Source organism: Dermacentor silvarum, chromosome 6 (genome assembly GCF_013339745.2).
Source record: "Dermacentor silvarum isolate Dsil-2018 chromosome 6, BIME_Dsil_1.4, whole genome shotgun sequence".
NCBI lineage: Eukaryota > Metazoa > Arthropoda > Arachnida > Ixodida > Ixodidae > Dermacentor > Dermacentor silvarum.
Window position 1 is genome coordinate 6,213,053 of NC_051159.1, and position 20,439 is coordinate 6,233,491.

Below are 20,439 nucleotides of genomic sequence, written 5' to 3' on the forward strand. Positions count from 1 at the left end.
AGATGATTCATTCACTTGGCACTTGCAGTACGGCAATAGTGGGATAGAATGAAGCAAGCAGAACGGTGTGGGATGGCTTCGGATGCAGAGCGATAACGACTGAACATTTGGGTCCCAGATGGAGGAGGCATATTCGAGTTTCGAATTAACTAGTGTTTCATACAAAAGGTGCTTGAGATTAGTAGGAGCAAGGGAGAAGTGTTGCTTTATTTACCAAGGGAACGATTAGCATTACTGACTATATGTTCAATATGGTTTTGTCATAAATGTTTCTCGGAGATGTGAATGCTAAGGTAAACGTAGTTGCTGAATTGAAAAGGGGAGCATTATTAAAGAAATATTTACGGAGTACAGGATGAATCATATGGTGGGTAATTCTCATGACCTTGCATTTGTTAACATTAGGCTGCATTAATAAATTATTTCACGATTTACAAACAATGCGATGGTCAGGTTAAAGGGGGAAATGGTCTGTAGAAGATAGTATTTCACAGTAAATCACTCAAGCATCGGCAAATAGTTTCATAGAGGAAGATATATTACAGGGTAAATCGGCAATGTACACGGGAAAAAGTAACAGACCTATTACAGATCCTTGAGGGACATCTGATGTTACAAGACAGGGGGCAGAATTGTGACATTTAGCTGTTACAAACTGTGCCTGGCTAGATAAAAACAAAACTATGTGTTAATTTTGCAACGCTGGGATCTATAAGTTCAGTGCACTTAGTTTTAGAAGCAGAAGCTGATGTCAAACAGAGTTGAACGCTTTAGCAAAATAAATGAAGATGCTATCAATGAAGAAGGAACGATCGATAGCAGAATATAGATCGCGAGTAACGAGGAGCCGCGGGGTTTCACAAGAATAATGTTTCCTAAAGCCAAGTTGATGCGCGCTGAAAAAGAATTGGACTCAAGGAAATCAACAATGTGACAATAAATTGCGTACTTCATGAGCTTACACGGTGTGCTTGTTCGGTCTACAATTGTTGGGAGAATGTAGGTGACCAGATTTGTGCAAGGGAACCATCTTCCCAACCGTCCAATCACTAGGTAGTGCACTGCACTCAAGTGACTATGAAAGCAGCATGGACAGTATAATGGTAGTGCACCTTTGTATTTTTTAAGAACTTAGGATGGAATAAAGTTTGTGTTTCCTGATTATAACATGCCGATAGTGATCTCATTTATGAGAGGAGGTACACAGCTGATTCTTTTTCTTTATTTTAAAGAGTGCTGGTATACTCGTGCTGTACTGGCGCTTGCCTTGCCTGTTATCGGGCCTTAAGACAGTGTCAAGTCATGTTCGCGGTTTTTTAGTTCCGGTCTGTGTTTGTGTATCATTATTCGAATAAATAATCGCATCTTCACCAGGAGAATAAAGTTTGAGGCTGTCAATTAACTTATTTAAACCGAAAAAAATCAACATCGATTGAATCCATAGGGCGAAAGCAATAACCGTTAACATTCTGAAGCGTGGTGGGAACATCGGTAATAGAACAAGGTGAATAAACTGAATTAAGCACGGAACACCACTGATTATTCAGAATTATTCATTATTGCCTGTTAGTTCAATTAGGCATTTAGGGCTGAATAAATTAAGGTTTCAGCTACTTGAAGGTGTATGCTTGCGAGCTTGTGTGATAGTCCGTTTAAACAAGCTACTGCTGCTACGGTGTGAGCCGTGGATCGTAGACCAGCATTACTCCCAAAGCTTTATTCTCATTCCATTCTAACCACTCGAAGCGAACCGAGAGAGGCACTGCGACATTGTACCTCAGCAAAGCATTAAAAAAAATTTTGCGCTCACCTAATAATAAAAAATAGCTTCCAGAATCAAACTACACGCTTGAAGGAAGCTGGCTATCCAGACCATGTTGTAGTGCCGGTAGCAGAAAAGCAGCTCAAAAGATTTTGCGGAAGTTCAGGTCAATCTAACAATGAGCACCGCGCAAGCGCAGGAATGAGAAGCACAGCCGTAATTCCCTATATTCACCAACTTTCACATTATCTCAAGAAGATGGCGCTCCGCGATAACATTAGGGTGTTTTTTTTTCAGTACCCGATGAGCTTGAAGGGCTCTGTGTAACGCCAAATCCTTCTTGGACAGAAAAAAATGTTGAGTGCACAAAAGCGCATAATAAAAAGCTCGTAGATTGCAAGGCATTTGTAGTGTTTCGCATTCCTTTCTCTTGTGGGAAACAGTACGTCGGTCAAACCAATAGGCGCGTAAATGAGCGGTTGAGAGAGCGCAAAAACAAAACAAAAAAGCTACCGCCTGGTGGGTTCCTCGCTCTCCATACGCAGGCACGTGGTTTCCGTGCTTTATTTGACAAGACCATTATTGTTGGTCGATACAAAGAAGAGAAGATCACCTGGTTGATTGTTGAGGCAGAGCTTATCGATGACGAACTTGGTGAATTGTAAATTAGCAAGCCTTCGATAGCGCTGTCTCCTAAGGAGTTAGATTTCCTGCGCAAGCGGTGACAGGTTGTTCTGGCAGGTTGTTGCGGGTGATTGAATATGATTCGATAGTGTGAATTCAGTCACGCACGTTTCTCAGTGTTTCTATGTGATCTACGTCTGCTATGACGCTTGCGATATATGAGCGGTGTGGTTTTGAAAATAAACATTGTTGTTTCTAGTAGCACTGTGTGTTGTCGTTTTATTTGTGCCTTCTTGTGTCCATGTTACATTTCACGCTGCATCAAAAGTGTTCCTCATGAATCACCAACAACCCCCACCGCTACCCTCCTCTGCTGTGAAGGTTCTGGGTTCACGTATTCGTGATCATTTAGCCATATTTGTAATTTTCGAGCACCCAATCATTAGAATGATGTAAAATTTACTACGAGACAAATCAGGGAAGAATATGTTTTTTTCACTCACTAGTCGCAAGTAGAAGCTGGGCGGTTGTGTATCCAGATCACAATGCAGCTAGATCTTAGGAAATGTTTACTTGAAAATGACACGTTTTAATTCTGCATTTCTTCTCATACCAGTAGTTAATAATAAGAAAGCACGAGAACCGGGGATTACAAACGACCTCTATCAGCGTAATAAACATAAGCAAATATATTTCAGTCTTATTTCTAAAGACACCGAACTTCAGTTTTTGAAACAATTGAAGAAGTTTAGGATCATGCTAAGCATCGACCTGAATAAAATGAAACTCACGTTTTTTGAACGCAAGTTTAAAAGGGCTGGCCAACACCGCCGCAAAGCATGAAAGGTCTTTCATGGACTGACAAACATTCCTGCAGCAGTTGTGCCCTTAGAAAACTAACAAACACTTAGGCACCAGATGTGCCACTAGAATTAGAATAAATGAGCTAATATGTTCTGGTCATTCTACAACCAATTCATTGTACAATTATTTTGTACAAATTGGAGCAGCTGAGTCCCCGGCTCATACACACTGTCAGAACGAAGCTGTTTGACGTACGTGCGCTGTGTCGCAAAATACACGCTGTATTTTACTCTTACATCTGAAGATGAAATTGTTTCTATATTGAAACCGTTTGAAAACAAAAGACAGCCGGAGAAGGTGCTATTAAGGTTTTATCAATTGAGTTCGTTGCGTATAAAATTACGAAGCCACTAACCCATATTTCCAATGAAATGATGTCATTCGGTATCTAGCTTGATAGGCTAGAAATTTCTCGGTTGACTTTACCTCATAAAGGTCAAAATACAATGATTTGGGTAATTATACAACATTATCTGTGCTATAATTTTTCTGAATTTACTGAGGTAATCTTGTACAAACAGATTACTAAATTTTTATTAGCGAAAAATATCATAGTCGAACAGCAGTTTGGATTTCAAAAGGGCAGGTTATGAGAAAGGGCACTATTGAGGAATTACAGATAAAATTGTCCAAAAATATTGAACTAATTATTTACAGTTGGAATTTATTTAAATATTCAAAAGGCATTTCATTCCATCAAGAACAATATTTTGTTCCATAAGCTCGAAACGTTCGGCTTTAAAGGAAAAGCACACACCTTTCCGTAGTTGTGTACACACTAGACCCCAATATATTTTCCTTCGTGGTGTACAGTCTGACAGAAGCCTAATCAAGTATGGCGTGCCTTAAGGCTCTGCATTGGGCTACCTGCTATTAAAATGTGTGTGAGATGACATTGTTGTTATTACTACTACGGGTGAGCTATTAATGTATGCTGACGGCACAAGCGTTTTATTCTTCTGGGATCTCGAAGCGACATCTAACAACTGGTTGTGCGAACTTAATTTCTTGGTCCCATTCAGCAAACTAAAGATAACTTTAACATAAATAGTGTTGTTTTCTCCCAAGATTAAAGCAATACATTACGCAATAGAAAATCGCTAAGGTGTCTCATTACTTGACCTTCTAGATTGCGATTAATTTTCAGGCGTTTAGTTTCAGTCGCACTTGAGCTGGTCACGTCCCGTAAAGAACGCTAAATAGAGGTAGCAAAGTTGTTTGGTTTGTTTAGACATAAACGTATTTTTTTACCAACAAGGCTAAATAATAAATTATTTTATTCTGCTATCCATTCTCATTTCAGTTATTGTGTGCTAGTGTTGGGAACGGGAAATAAAACTGAAAATGATAAACTTCCTGCCTTACAAAGAAAACTAATTAGGTTACTTAATAAGATGGTATTGATATGTTGGCGTTCACCTCGAAGTATAAAATTTTACATTTGTGCCTTATTCATACGATGAAATTGTCAATGTAAATCTATTGTGAAGTATCGAGACACTGCAGTGCCATGTTTCCCCTTACTTAAGCAGGAACACTGGTCATAATTGGCTAAAATGCACATAGGTATAGAAAGAGAACGAACAAATTATAGAAGGTAAACACTCAACTATCAAATTATGATTTCGTGCAATGAGCTACCTAGTATATTTCAACTGGTCAAATATAACCAGTTCAAATATAGCACAATCAAGACACTAAATTTTAAAATAGAGACAATCAAGTGCAAAAATGTCAAAAGCGAAAGAATATGGATATGTCAAAATCGATATTCGCTCACTTTTCAGTTTTTAGGAAAGTCAGAGTATATATCGTCCAGTTTGCTTACGGTGAAATTAATGCACTGCAGTCTCTTATACCATTCGAACCTATTGTGTCTTTTGCCTTTTTCGTTCTTTATTTTACATTTGTATACGCAATGTGACAACTATGTTTATAAAATTGGTGTAATGTTACTATTAGTACTTCGCTAGTCTATAAAAGGAAGCCATTGTGCCATTTTGAAATTGTTTTCTGACAGATTAACAACTTTTTTTATGTTTCTAAAACATTTTTATTTTGTAACATGAACGGTGTTGTTGCGCATAGCTCCAGGACGAACCCGTGAGGAGGTTAATCAACTCCTTTTGTCCTGACCTGTGGGCAGTGTGTTATATTATCCGAAAAATTACTAAATGAATGCTAATTGAAATAAATTAGTAATTTGCGTAGGATGCTGGTGAACTTATTTAACTCTCAAACAAAATATACGTGCGTTGTTCGGACTGAGAAGAAAGTACTTTTTTTATGATCTGTATTGCGGCCTTATATCATTCGTTACATATCCTTTTCGCTGGTCACCTCAGATGTCTTCTAATTTTCATAACCTATGCGAATGCAGCTGAGGCTGATAGAATACTTCCGCTTCTAACACGAATTTATGCATCGAAGCCACATAGATAATTCAAGAGAACCCTGAGCAGAAAGCAGTGGTGAAGTAATCTGAAAGGGCATCAATTTCAAAAAAAGAATTTATTTCCATATACAATATGACGTTGCTTTCGCTAGAAAGCTGCTGTCCTCGCTTGAGCAGCTTACGGCTACAGTGCCATTCGTGTAGCTGACGGCAAAAGTTTCTCTTCTCCTCTAGTTCACATCAAGCCACAGGCAACAAACAGCGCTTAACATAAAACGCTGTCCGCGTCCACGAAACTTGCAGGGACAGGCCTTAGAGAATTACGGGTTCTTTTGATCTAAGATTATGCAAAATTCAATCGGAAAGTTTAGGCAGCTTCTGTTTGCAAGAGACTGATAACGACGCGCCACCACCACATGGGCCGGTCAACAAATGCAGGCCACGTCACTGCTCGCTACGTGGCACGTCTGTATTGTTTGCGCGACTGATCGAAGTGGGGACGCGCTGGCGGTGGTCGAGCGTGATCAGCGTGCCATGTCCCGAGAAAAGTCTGCAGCCTCCGAGCGGCGTCGCTCAATACTGGTTGGTGATTGCCGATAATCCAATTGTGTCAGTTGGCTGCGGGCTCAGCCGTGCCTTTAAACTTGAAGTCGCAGAATTCATCACACACAATAAATTAAATTAGAATTTCCGTTGCTGCTGATTTATTTGTAGAGGACAAGCGTTATATTTGATGGCGTACAGTGAAGTAAGGTTAACGAAAACCGGATTGCGCGTGACTGAAGCCTAATGGTAAGAATAGTAACGAGCTTGCTTGGCCGCCGATAGCAGTAAATGCAACTTTTATATGAGCGTTTAATAAACCTAAACACAACAAAACTATGCCAACGCTCCTACACAGCGTTTCGGAAACCAGCACTGCATTATTCGCGTGGAACGGAATGAAAAAAAAAAAAAAATAAAGGACCATGTATGCAGAGAGTAACCCAAGTAATGATTACATTCGCTTTCGAAAGCGAACAAGACACGATGACTATATCACAAGGTAACGCAATTCTTGCCTGAAATGTACTTCTATGCGATCACTTCACAATGCATTTGTGCCTTTACAAACTGCTTCAGCTACCACCATCTTCACAGCAAACTGGTGACATTTCACAATAAAGTTATGTCACTTACTAGGTGTTGAAACAATTCAACACGCATCGTGGTCGTCATCGTCCTCCTCGTCATCGGTGACGTCATCCTCACCGCCGCCACCGCTTTATATTTCAAGCTCACTACTGCAGGATTATTTCGAAACACCTTATGCCCAGTATTGTGCATTTATCACAAATTACTCTGTGTTAGTCCAACGAGCTCGTGTTAAAACCAGTTTAAGTCATTAAGATAACAGACATATTGGCCGCTTCAAACCTATCAGAAGACTGTTCATCATTCTACTGAATGTCGCTGGCGCAGAGCCCGAAGTGCATAACTCTGAGCTGGTAAAGGCCATCAGTTGTAATTGGCGTGGTCTTCTCGCGGCTTCTCATCAACATCAATGTCAATAGCCAGAGCGGAGGTCAATCGATGAAAAATACTTCACGCCATGTAGGCAATCAAGTGCATCATCGATGCGAGGCACAGAATGCACGTCTCTTTTGGTAATGTTGTTGAGGTGGCGGCAGTCAACGCAACAGCACCAGGTGTTGTCGTTCTTGCCGAGACGTTTTTCGAAAATCACACAGATTGAGGGCGCCCAGGAAGAACATTCTATAAAAACTTTGGCGATATGCATGTTTATTTGCATATATTAGAGAAGGTAATTGTCGAGAACAGCAAACCGCCATTACTACAGCACATTCAGTGCACATTTTACTGCGGCCCTTCTTGTTATCGTAAAAAGGATGTACAAAAAGCAGCGATCACGTTTTCAGTAATTGTTGCCGGTACCATTAAGGCCCACCGATAAAACGACAGCCGAGAGCGGAATCTGGTGTTTGCCAGAGATGACACCCTACGTGCGTCTGATCAATAATGCACAAGGCAAGAGGTTTGCGCCGATGGCCGGGAACAATTCGGCTCTTTGAGGTAAAACACGACAACTTTCATCGCACGCGGAAACACCTGGTTCGTTGTTCCTCCTGGGTCTTTAAATATTCCTCTAATTGTGCTCTGCTAATGGCAGCGCGGTGGAGTAGGGTTGTACAGCCAGTCAAGAATGCGAGACCTCTAAGAGCAGCAGCAGCAGCACCCTGCCTACTACGCCGCTAATAATGTCCTGTCTCCTCCCTACATAAGCTTTTGAAAGCAAGTAAAATGTTCTTGTAAGTGTACATTTTCGTTAAAGATCAGTGACGCCAGGTAAAGCTTAAGACACGGCCAGTTTTTCCCAAGAGGAGTGCTTCGCTTCTTATCCTGTGTAGCGTATTCCTATGTAGCAGTTGTTATAATTGAAGTTATTGTGGTTGTACCTAATTGTTTAATGTGAGTGTATATTATTGTGTTTGATTATGCATAAGGAGAATCGATGACATAAGCTTTTTGTGAATGCCGTGCTATAATCTATGATGAGATCAAGAGTATTGTTAAATAAATTAGGTACACAAGTAGATTGTCAACAGTGGACATATTTTTGTGGCTCTTGAAGAACAAAAAACGTTGCACTTTGATTCTGTAGTTTTATGTCTTCGATCCTAAACCGGTGCGCTATTCACGACTCGGTTTCATTGAAATCAGCGGTAAACCACCAGGGATGGATTGCCAGACGTGATGACAATGGCAGTGACAAGACCATGCTTACCCTTGTTATTTTGGAAGTGAGATGCCGCACGAAATTTACAGCCCTTTTCAGCATCTTGGATCAGAGTGGCTCAGCTTGATATGATTTAGTACTCGTTTTCCTCTTCTCTAACACTTCCGCTTGTTTCGCTTCTGTTTCAGTTCCGGCAACGTCGTTTTCGTTCAACTACAGCAATTCGCTCCAGTCTGCAGACCAGAATCCGCGACTGCGTTCTCAAGAACCCTCCGTGAGGTTCTTGTGTGCGGCTCGGGGCACGTACCCCAAGCCAGAGCTGAAACTGTTCCTCATCAAAGGCGGCCGGCGGAGACCCGTGGGAGAAGCCGGCGTCCGAACCTTTACGAGAGCCACGGCGGAAGGGCTCTTCGAAGTGGTTCTCCACGCCGACATGGCAGAGAGCCAGCTATCTTCGCTGGCCGACCTGTTCGAGTGCGTGCTGGAGATTCCATACAGCAACTACGCACAGACGCGGAGGTTAAGCCTCGCGCAAGGTGAGCTGCGGCTGCTCCATGCCTTCTGCCATTTATCAGCAGCCTATATCGCAAACCTTTGACCAGGCTTTACAAGTGCACAGAATAATGCACAGTTTTTCGTTTACGAAGTTGTTAGTTGCTGCAGAAATCACCGCTTCCCACACACACTTGATTATGCCCGAATGTAACTGTAATACTGAGTTGAGCTCTACCCAGAGTGTTTTGAACAAGAGGCCTCATATAGAATTAAGTAATACGAAGCAGTGTGCCGGCCATTGCTCAATGCGTAAGGTTGTCCCAGCTGGGGCTCTTGGAACAAAATAACTAATTTCTGACCTGCGTGGTGGTGCAGGAATTGGTGTACTAATAATAATAGGCGTTTGCAAGCTGTGGCGTGAAACTTTTGGTAATGCTGGAAGCCGAACAAATGTATTCGCTAAAGCATTGTGCTTTATGGCACGAGGCACTGCCACGCGTAAATGGTGCAATGATGAGAGTTCGGCAGTTGCACGGATGGTGGTATTGCGTCTTTCGGCAGACGTCAGCAGAAGGCAGCAATTGGCAGTCTTACGACTAAATTTTGTTTCGCGAATATGAGGGTGAGCATCGAGGTATTTTGAATACTTAGACGTCCAAGATAACCACTAACTGTCGTTAACCACCGATAAAACCTGCAATTAGCATGCTCCAGGTTAGGTTGCTGCAAAACAGTTAATACTGATCAAGAGCACGGCTACTACGCCATGGCTATTTAAGACGACGACGCCGACTTCTTAAGCTTGTGCGGGCTGTTCCTTCAGGAATCTTCATATTGGCTAAGCCTTTAGCGCAATTAAAAAAAGACAGGGACGTGACAGAGACACAGGACAGCGCCAATTTTCAACTTATGTTTTTTGAAACACAGAGGCAAATATATAGCGAAGCAGGTATGAAGGATACAAAAAACTAAAGGTAAATCACACTCTACGCATGCGCACGTCAAAACCGTCCAGGAACGCGATTTCCTTGTCAGAAAGATTAACTGACGGTGTACTAACACAGCCTGCTCCCTTTTTCCGAATCAGCCGGGCTTCGATTATCTCACGCATGCTGCGGTCCTTACTCCTGGACTCCACTGTGCATGCGCCGAACATTTGCTTGCAGGTTTTGCTGGGACAGTCACGGCAATGTTCAGAAAGGTTTCCGTCCCTTGGTTTTGCCACATTACGCTTGTATACTGCAAGCTTTTCATTAAGGCATCTGCCAGTTTGCCCTTTGTATGGCCTACCACAAGGTAACGGAATACGGTAAACCACCCCTTGCGAGCACTCCACATCCTTATTCCTATGCTTGAGTTTACATCCCTTTGATTGTTTGGGAAAAGGGTATGTCAGCTTACACAACTTTAACCCAGGAACTGCCGGCTGACAACAAATTGCAATTTTTAGATTTAAAGTTAATTTTTGTAGAAACCCACATAAGCTGGTATTACCATTCTAGGGCCAACAAACCACTCCTTTGGTATTCTTCCTCCCACTCGAAGCTTGTCAAACGGGCAATTGTGAACATGTGCTTCACTAATGCCATGAAAAAATCATGTCCTGTCATGATACCCGTCAGCCTGAGCGAGCAAGCCAGTCGGCTTATTGTGGCTGGTTATCCCAAAAATGTGCTTGTTTTAGTGGCAGAAGGCTTGTTGAGAAAGTGCAAGACGAGCCGCGGTGAACAATCCACAGAAATAAAAAAAGACGGTGGTGATTCCGTACATGAATGGTATTTCCCACAGGCAGAAAGGGATAGCCAATAAGGTGAATGTAAGGTTGATATTCTCTGCTCCAGAGAAGCTATCAAAGTTGTGTAAGCTGACAGACCCTTTTCCCAAACAATCAAAGGGATGTAAAATCAAACAAAGGAATAAGGATGTGGAGTGCTCGCATGGGGTGGTTTAGCGTATTCCGTTAACTTGCGGTCGGGTATACATAGGGTAAACTGGCAGATGCCTTAATGATAGGCTTGCAGAACATAAGCGCAATGTGGCAAAACCAAGGGACGGAAACCTTTGTGAACATTGCCGTGATTGTCCCATTAAAACATGAAACCAATGTTCGGCACATGCACAGTGGAGGCCAGGAGCTAGGACCGCAGCATGCGTGAGATAATCGGAGCCCGGCTGATTCAGAAAAAGGGAGCAGACTGTGTTCGTACACCGTCAGTTAATTTTTCTGAGAAGGAAATCGCGTTCCTGGACAGTTTTGACGTGCGCATGCGTAGAGTGTGATTTATCTTTTGTTTTTTGTATCCTTCATACCTGCTTCGCATTATATTTGCCTCTGTGTTTCAAAAAATGTCAGTTGAAAATTAGCGCTGTCCTGTGTCTCTATCACGTCCGTCTTGTTTGAATTGTGTTAAAGGCTTAGCCAATATGAGGAAACCGTACCAACTAGCCCAAGAATTAGCCTTGTTGTCATTCAGGGATATGCGTAAGAATATGTTCTACATAAGGACATTTACAGCAGCAACATCAGTACACTTGAGGGTAATTTTACTCGTGGCAGTATCTGCTGTACGCTTCACCAAATTAATGACATCATCTGTAACAAAGTACGTTCAACCAGCGGGCGAGAATGAAAAATAAAAAAAAATCACAGCATATCCACGAAGTGAATGATGAGTGGGACGAAGCACCGGGGGATCATTCTGGTAATCCACAGCTACGGACGAGAGATAAAGAGAGCGCGCGTCGGGAACGAACGCCCTTGTGCACCGCAGCGCACTTAGCTACGTACGAGAAAGAAAGAGAGCGCGCGTCGGGAACGATAGAAAGAAAACGCGCGTCGGGAACGAACGCCCTTGTGCACCGCAGCGCACTTAGCTACGTACGAGAAAGAAAGAGAGCGCGCGTCGGGAACGATAGAAAGAAAACGCGCGTCGGGAACGAACGCCCTTGTGCACCGCAGCGCACTTAGCTACGTACGAGAAAGAAAGAGAGCGCGCGTCGGGAGCGATAGAAGAAAACGCGCGTCGGGAACGAACGCCCTTGTGCACCGCAGCGCACTTAGCTACGTACGAGAAAGAAAGAGAGCGCGCGTCGGGAACGATAGAAAGAAAACGCGCGTCGGGAACGAACGCCCTTGTGCACCGCAGCGCACTTAGCTACGTACGAGAAAGAAAGAGAGCGCGCGTCGGGAACGATAGAAAGAAAACGCGCGTCGGGAACGAACGCCCTTGTGCACCGCAGCGCACTTAGCTACGTACGAGAAAGAAAGAGAGCGCGCGTCGGGAACGATAGAAAGAAAACGCGCGTCGGGAACGAACGCCCTTGTGCACCGCAGCGCACTTAGCTACGTACGAGAAAGAAAGAGAGCGCGCGTCGGGAGCGATAGAAAGAAAACGCGCGTCGGGAACGAACGCCCTTGTGCACCGCAGCGCACTTAGCTACGTACGAGAAAGAAAGAGAGCGCGCGTCGGGAACGATAGAAAGAAAACGCGCGTCGGGAACGAACGCCCTTGTGCACCGCAGCGCACTTAGCTACGTACGAGAAAGAAAGAGAGCGCGCGTCGGGAACGATAGAAAGAAAACGCGCGTCGGGAACGAACGCCCTTGTGCACCGCAGCGCACTTAGCTACGTACGAGAAAGAAAGAGAGCGCGCGTCGGGAGCGATAGAAAGAAAACGCGCGTCGGGAACGAACGCCCTTGTGCACCGCAGCGCACTTAGCTACGTACGAGAAAGAAAGAGAGCGCGCGTCGGGAACGATAGAAAGAAAACGCGCGTCGGGAACGAACGCCCTTGTGCACCGCAGCGCACTTAGCTACGTACGAGAAAGAAAGAGAGCGCGCGTCGGGAACGATAGAAAGAAAACGCGCGTCGGGAACGAACGCCCTTGTGCACCGCAGCGCACTTAGCTACGTACGAGAAAGAAAGAGAGCGCGCGTCGGGAACGATAGAAAGAAAACGCGCGTCGGGAACGAACGCCCTTGTGCACCGCAGCGCACTTAGCTACGTACGAGAAAGAAAGAGAGCGCGCGTCGGGAGCGATAGAAAGAAAACGCGCGTCGGGAACGAACGCCCTTGTGCACCGCAGCGCACTTAGCTACGTACGAGAAAGAAAGAGAGCGCGCGTCGGGAACGATAGAAAGAAAACGCGCGTCGGGAACGAACGCCCTTGTGCACCGCAGCGCACTTAGCTACGTACGAGAAAGAAAGAGAGCGCGCGTCGGGAACGATAGAAAGAAAACGCGCGTCGGGAACGAACGCCCTTGTGCACCGCAGCGCACTTAGCTACGTACGAGAAAGAAAGAGAGCGCGCGTCGGGAACGATAGAAAGAAAACGCGCGTCGGGAACGAACGCCCTTGTGCACCGCAGCGCACTTAGCTACGTACGAGAAAGAAAGAGAGCGCGCGTCGGGAACGATAGAAAGAAAACGCGCGTCGGGAACGAACGCCCTTGTGCACCGCAGCGCACTTAGCTACGTACGAGAAAGAAAGAGAGCGCGCGTCGGGAAGCGATAGAAAGAAAACGCGCGTCGGGAACGAACGCCCTTGTGCACCGCAGCGCACTTAGCTACGTACGAGAAAGAAAGAGAGCGCGCGTCGGGAACGATAGAAAGAAAACGCGCGTCGGGAACGAACGCCCTTGTGCACCGCAGCGCACTTAGCTACGTACGAGAAAGAAAGAGAGCGCGCGTCGGGAACGATAGAAAGAAAACGCGCGTCGGGAACGAACGCCCTTGTGCACCGCAGCGCACTTAGCTACGTACGAGAAAGAAAGAGAGCGCGCGTCGGGAACGATAGAAAGAAAACGCGCGTCGGGAACGAACGCCCTTGTGCACCGCAGCGCACTTAGCTACGTACGAGAAAGAAAGAGAGCGCGCGTCGGGAACGATAGAAAGAAAACGCGCGTCGGGAACGAACGCCCTTGTGCACCGCAGCGCACTTAGCTACGTACGAGAAAGAAAGAGAGCGCGCGTCGGGAAGCGATAGAAAGAAACGCGCGTCGGGAACGAACGCCCTTGTGCACCGCAGCGCACTTAGCTACGTACGAGAAAGAAAGAGAGCGCGCGTCGGGAACGATAGAAAGAAAACGCGCGTCGGGAACGAACGCCCTTGTGCACCGCAGCGCACTTAGCTACGTACGAGAAAGAAAGAGAGCGCGCGTCGGGAACGATAGAAAGAAAACGCGCGTCGGGAACGAACGCCCTTGTGCACCGCAGCGCACTTAGCTACGTACGAGAAAGAAAGAGAGCGCGCGTCGGGAACGATAGAAAGAAAACGCGCGTCGGGAACGAACGCCCTTGTGCACCGCAGCGCACTTAGCTACGTACGAGAAAGAAAGAGAGCGCGCGTCGGGAACGATAGAAAGAAAACGCGCGTCGGGAACGAACGCCCTTGTGCACCGCAGCGCACTTAGCTACGTACGAGAAAGAAAGAGAGCGCGCGTCGGGAACGATAGAAAGAAAACGCGCGTCGGGAACGAACGCCCTTGTGCACCTGCAGCGCACCTAGCTACGGACGAGAAAGAAGAGAGCGCGCGTCGGGAACGATAGAAAGAAAACGCGCGTCGGGAACGAACGCCCTTGTGCACCGCAGCGCACTTAGCTACGTACGAGAAAGAAAGAGAGCGCGCGTCGGGAACGATAGAAAGAAAACGCGCGTCGGGAACGAACGCCCTTGTGCACCGCAGCGCACTTAGCTACGTACGAGAAAGAAAGAGAGCGCGCGTCGGGAACGATAGAAAGAAAACGCGCGTCGGGAACGAACGCCCTTGTGCACCGCAGCGCACTTAGCTACGTACGAGAAAGAAAGAGAGCGCGCGTCGGGAACGATAGAAAGAAAACGCGCGTCGGGAACGAACGCCCTTGTGCACCGCAGCGCACTTAGCTACGTACGAGAAAGAAAGAGAGCGCGCGTCGGGAACGATAGAAAGAAAACGCGCGTCGGGAACGAACGCCCTTGTGCACCGCAGCGCACTTAGCTACGTACGAGAAAGAAAGAGAGCGCGCGTCGGGAACGATAGAAAGAAAACGCGCGTCGGGAACGAACGCCCTTGTGCACCGCAGCGCACTTAGCTACGTACGAGAAAGAAAGAGAGCGCGCGTCGGGAACGATAGAAAGAAAACGCGCGTCGGGAACGAACGCCCTTGTGCACATGCAGCGCCCCTAGCTACGTACGAGAAAGAAGAGAGCGCGCGTCGGGAACGATAGAAAGAAAACGCGCGTCGGGAACGAACGCCCTTGTGCACCGCAGCGCACTTAGCTACGTACGAGAAAGAAAGAGAGCGCGCGTCGGGAACGATAGAAAGAAAACGCGCGTCGGGAACGAACGCCCTTGTGCACCGCAGCGCACTTAGCTACGTACGAGAAAGAAAGAGAGCGCGCGTCGGGAACGATAGAAAGAAAACGCGCGTCGGGAACGAACGCCCTTGTGCACCGCAGCGCACTTAGCTACGTACGAGAAAGAAAGAGAGCGCGCGTCGGGAACGATAGAAAGAAAACGCGCGTCGGGAACGAACGCCCTTGTGCACCGCAGCGCACTTAGCTACGTACGAGAAAGAAAGAGAGCGCGCGTCGGGAACGATAGAAAGAAAACGCGCGTCGGGAACGAACGCCCTTGTGCACCGCAGCGCACTTAGCTACGTACGAGAAAGAAAGAGAGCGCGCGTCGGGAACGATAGAAAGAAAACGCGCGTCGGGAACGAACGCCCTTGTGCAATGCAGCGCCCCTAGCTACGGAAGAGAAAGAGAGCGCGCGTCGGGAACGATAGAAAGAAAACGCGCGTCGGGAACGAACGCCCTTGTGCACCGCAGCGCACTTAGCTACGTACGAGAAAGAAAGAGAGCGCGCGTCGGGAACGATAGAAAGAAAACGCGCGTCGGGAACGAACGCCCTTGTGCACCGCAGCGCACTTAGCTACGTACGAGAAAGAAAGAGAGCGCGCGTCGGGAACGATAGAAAGAAAACGCGCGTCGGGAACGAACGCCCTTGTGCACCGCAGCGCACTTAGCTACGTACGAGAAAGAAAGAGAGCGCGCGTCGGGAACGATAGAAAGAAAACGCGCGTCGGGAACGAACGCCCTTGTGCACCGCAGCGCACTTAGCTACGTACGAGAAAGAAAGAGAGCGCGCGTCGGGAACGATAGAAAGAAAACGCGCGTCGGGAACGAACGCCCTTGTGCACCGCAGCGCACTTAGCTACGTACGAGAAAGAAAGAGAGCGCGCGTCGGGAACGATAGAAAGAAACGCGCGTCGGGAACGAACGCCCTTGTGCACCGCAGCGCACTTAGCTACGTACGAGAAAGAAAGAGAGCGCGCGTCGGGAACGATAGAAAGAAAACGCGCGTCGGGAACGAACGCCCTTGTGCACCGCAGCGCACTTAGCTACGTACGAGAAAGAAAGAGAGCGCGCGTCGGGAACGATAGAAAGAAAACGCGCGTCGGGAACGAACGCCCTTGTGCACCGCAGCGCACTTAGCTACGTACGAGAAAGAAAGAGAGCGCGCGTCGGGAACGATAGAAAGAAAACGCGCGTCGGGAACGAACGCCCTTGTGCACCGCAGCGCACTTAGCTACGTACGAGAAAGAAAGAGAGCGCGCGTCGGGAACGATAGAAAGAAAACGCGCGTCGGGAACGAACGCCCTTGTGCACCGCAGCGCACTTAGCTACGTACGAGAAAGAAAGAGAGCGCGCGTCGGGAACGATAGAAAGAAAACGCGCGTCGGGAACGAACGCCCTTGTGCACCGCAGCGCACTTAGCTACGTACGAGAAAGAAAGAGAGCGCGCGTCGGGAACGATAGAAAGAAAACGCGCGTCGGGAACGAACGCCCTTGTGCACCGCAGCGCACTTAGCTACGTACGAGAAAGAAAGAGAGCGCGCGTCGGGAACGATAGAAAGAAAACGCGCGTCGGGAACGAACGCCCTTGTGCACCGCAGCGCACTTAGCTACGTACGAGAAAGAAAGAGAGCGCGCGTCGGGAACGATAGAAAGAAAACGCGCGTCGGGAACGAACGCCCTTGTGCACCGCAGCGCACTTAGCTACGTACGAGAAAGAAAGAGAGCGCGCGTCGGGAACGATAGAAAGAAAACGCGCGTCGGGAACGAACGCCCTTGTGCACCGCAGCGCACTTAGCTACGTACGAGAAAGAAAGAGAGCGCGCGTCGGGAACGATAGAAAGAAACGCGCGTCGGGAACGAACGCCCTTGTGCACCGCAGCGCACTTAGCTACGTACGAGAAAGAAAGAGAGCGCGCGTCGGGAACGATAGAAAGAAAACGCGCGTCGGGAACGAACGCCCTTGTGCACCGCAGCGCACTTAGCTACGTACGAGAAAGAAAGAGAGCGCGCGTCGGGAACGATAGAAAGAAAACGCGCGTCGGGAACGAACGCCCTTGTGCACCGCAGCGCACTTAGCTACGTACGAGAAAGAAAGAGAGCGCGCGTCGGGAACGATAGAAAGAAAACGCGCGTCGGGAACGAACGCCCTTGTGCACCGCAGCGCACTTAGCTACGTACGAGAAAGAAAGAGAGCGCGCGTCGGGAACGATAGAAAGAAAACGCGCGTCGGGAACGAACGCCCTTGTGCACCGCAGCGCACTTAGCTACGTACGAGAAAGAAAGAGAGCGCGCGTCGGGAACGATAGAAAGAAAACGCGCGTCGGGAACGAACGCCCTTGTGCACCGCAGCGCACTTAGCTACGTACGAGAAAGAAAGAGAGCGCGCGTCGGGAACGATAGAAAGAAAACGCGCGTCGGGAACGAACGCCCTTGTGCACCGCAGCGCACTTAGCTACGTACGAGAAAGAAAGAGAGCGCGCGTCGGGAACGATAGAAAGAAAACGCGCGTCGGGAACGAACGCCCTTGTGCACCGCAGCGCACTTAGCTACGTACGAGAAAGAAAGAGAGCGCGCGTCGGGAACGATAGAAAGAAAACGCGCGTCGGGAACGAACGCCCTTGTGCACCGCAGCGCACTTAGCTACGTACGAGAAAGAAAGAGAGCGCGCGTCGGGAACGATAGAAAGAAAACGCGCGTCGGGAACGAACGCCCTTGTGCACCGCAGCGCACTTAGCTACGTACGAGAAAGAAAGAGAGCGCGCGTCGGGAACGATAGAAAGAAAACGCGCGTCGGGAACGAACGCCCTTGTGCACCGCAGCGCACTTAGCTACGTACGAGAAAGAAAGAGAGCGCGCGTCGGGAACGATAGAAAGAAACGCGCGTCGGGAACGAACGCCCTTGTGCACCGCAGCGCACTTAGCTACGTACGAGAAAGAAAGAGAGCGCGCGTCGGGAACGATAGAAGAAAACGCGCGTCGGGAACGAACGCCCTTGTGCACCGCAGCGCACTTAGCTACGTACGAGAAAGAAAGAGAGCGCGCGTCGGGAACGATAGAAAGAAAACGCGCGTCGGGAACGAACGCCCTTGTGCACCGCAGCGCACTTAGCTACGTACGAGAAAGAAAGAGAGCGCGCGTCGGGAACGATAGAAAGAAAACGCGCGTCGGGAACGAACGCCCTTGTGCACCGCAGCGCACTTAGCTACGTACGAGAAAGAAAGAGAGCGCGCGTCGGGAACGATAGAAAGAAAACGCGCGTCGGGAACGAACGCCCTTGTGCACCGCAGCGCACTTAGCTACGTACGAGAAAGAAAGAGAGCGCGCGTCGGGAACGATAGAAAGAAAACGCGCGTCGGGAACGAACGCCCTTGTGCACCGCAGCGCCTTAGCTACGTACGAGAAAGAAAGAGAGCGCGCGTCGGGAACGATAGAAAGAAAACGCGCGTCGGGAACGAACGCCCTTGTGCACCGCAGCGCACTTAGCTACGTACGAGAAAGAAAGAGAGCGCGCGTCGGGAACGATAGAAAGGAAAACGCGCGTCGGGAACGAACGCCCTTGTGCACCGCAGCGCACTTAGCTACGTACGAGAAAGAAAGAGAGCGCGCGTCGGGAACGATAGAAAGAAAACGCGCGTCGGGAACGAACGCCCTTGTGCACCGCAGCGCACTTAGCTACGTACGAGAAAGAAAGAGAGCGCGCGTCGGGAACGATAGAAAGAAAACGCGCGTGCGGGAAACGAACGCCCTTGTGCACCCGCAGCGCACTTAGCTACGTACGAGAAAGAAAGAGAGCGCGCGTCGGGAACGATAGAAGAAAACGCGCGTCGGGAACGAACGCCCTTGTGCACCGCAGCGCACTTAGCTACGTACGAGAAAGAAAGAGAGCGCGCGTCGGGAACGATAGAAAGAAAACGCGCGTCGGGAACGAACGCCCTTGTGCACCGCAGCGCACTTAGCTACGTACGAGAAAGAAAGAGAGCGCGGCGTCGGGAACGATAGAAAGAAAACGCGCGTCGGGAACGAACGCCCTTGTGCACCGCAGCGCACTTAGCTACGTACGAGAAAGAAGAGAGCGCGCGTCGGGAACGATAGAAAGAAAACGCGCGTCGGAACGAACGCCCTTGTGCACCGCAGCGCACTTAGCTACGTACGAGAAAGAAAGAGAGCGCGCGTCCGGAACGATAGAAAGAAAACGCGCGTCGGGAACGAACGCCCTTGTGCACCGCAGCGCACTTAGCTACGTACGAGAAAGAAAGAGAGCGCGCGTCGGGAACGATAGAAAGAAACGCGCGTCGGGAACGAACGCCCTTGTGCACCGCAGCGCACTTAGCTACGTACGAGAAAGAAGAGAGCGCGCGTCGGGAACGATAGAAAGAAAACGCGCGTCGGGAACGAACGCCCTTGTGCACCGCAGCGCACTTAGCTACGTACGAGAAAGAAAGAGAGCGCGCGTCGGGAACGATAGAAAGAAAACGCGCGTCGGGAACGAACGCCCTTGTGCACCGCAGCGCACTTAGCTACGTACGAGAAAGAAAGAGAGCGCGCGTCGGGAACGATAGAAAGAAAACGCGCGTCGGGAACGAACGCCCTTGTGCACCGCAGCGCACTTAGCTACGTACGAGAAAGAAGAGAGCGCGCGTCGGGAACGATAGAAAGAAAACGCGCGTCGGGAACGAACGCCCTTGTGCACCGCAGCGCACTTAGCTACGTACGAGAAAGAAAGAGAGCGCGCGTCGGGAACGATAGAAAGAAAACGCGCGTCGGGAACGAACGCCCTTGTGCCACCGCAGCGCACTTAGCTACGTACGAGAAAGAAAGAGAGCGCGCGTCGGGAACGATAGAAAGAAAACGCGCGTCGGGAACGAACGCCCTTGTGCACCGCAGCGCACTTAGCTACGTACGAGAAAGAAAGAGAGCGCGCGTCGGGAACGATAGAAAGAAAACGCGCGTCGGGAACGAACGCCCTTGTGCACCGCAGCGCACTTAGCTACGTACGAGAAAGAAAAGAGGCGCGCGTCGGGAACGATAGAAAGAAAACGCGCGTCGGGAACGAACGCCCTTGTGCACCGCAGCGCACTTAGCTACGTACGAGAAAGAAAGAGAGCGCGCGTCGGGAACGATAGAAAGAAAACGCGCGTCGGGAACGAACGCCCTTGTGCACCGCAGCGCACTTAGCTACGTACGAGAAAGAAAGAGAGCGCGCGTCGGGAACGATAGAAAGAAC

General features: G+C 48.8%; 1 protein-coding gene across 5 annotated transcripts in view; it reads left to right on the forward strand.

Moving 5' to 3' along the window:
• Positions 1 to 20,439, forward strand: part of LOC119456239 (uncharacterized) — a 148,918-nt gene that overhangs the window by 63,561 nt on the left and 64,918 nt on the right. The window contains exon 1 of one of the 5 annotated variants that reach the window (XR_007467438.1): positions 8,631 to 8,918. The exons of 2 other annotated variants lie outside the window; for them this stretch is intronic. The gene's annotated coding sequence lies outside the window, so the exon portion shown is untranslated. Of the gene's footprint in view, positions 1 to 8,630; positions 8,919 to 20,439 lie in introns of those variants that run through there. 2 more of the 5 variants (XR_007467437.1, XR_007467436.1) reach the window with 2 other exon arrangements.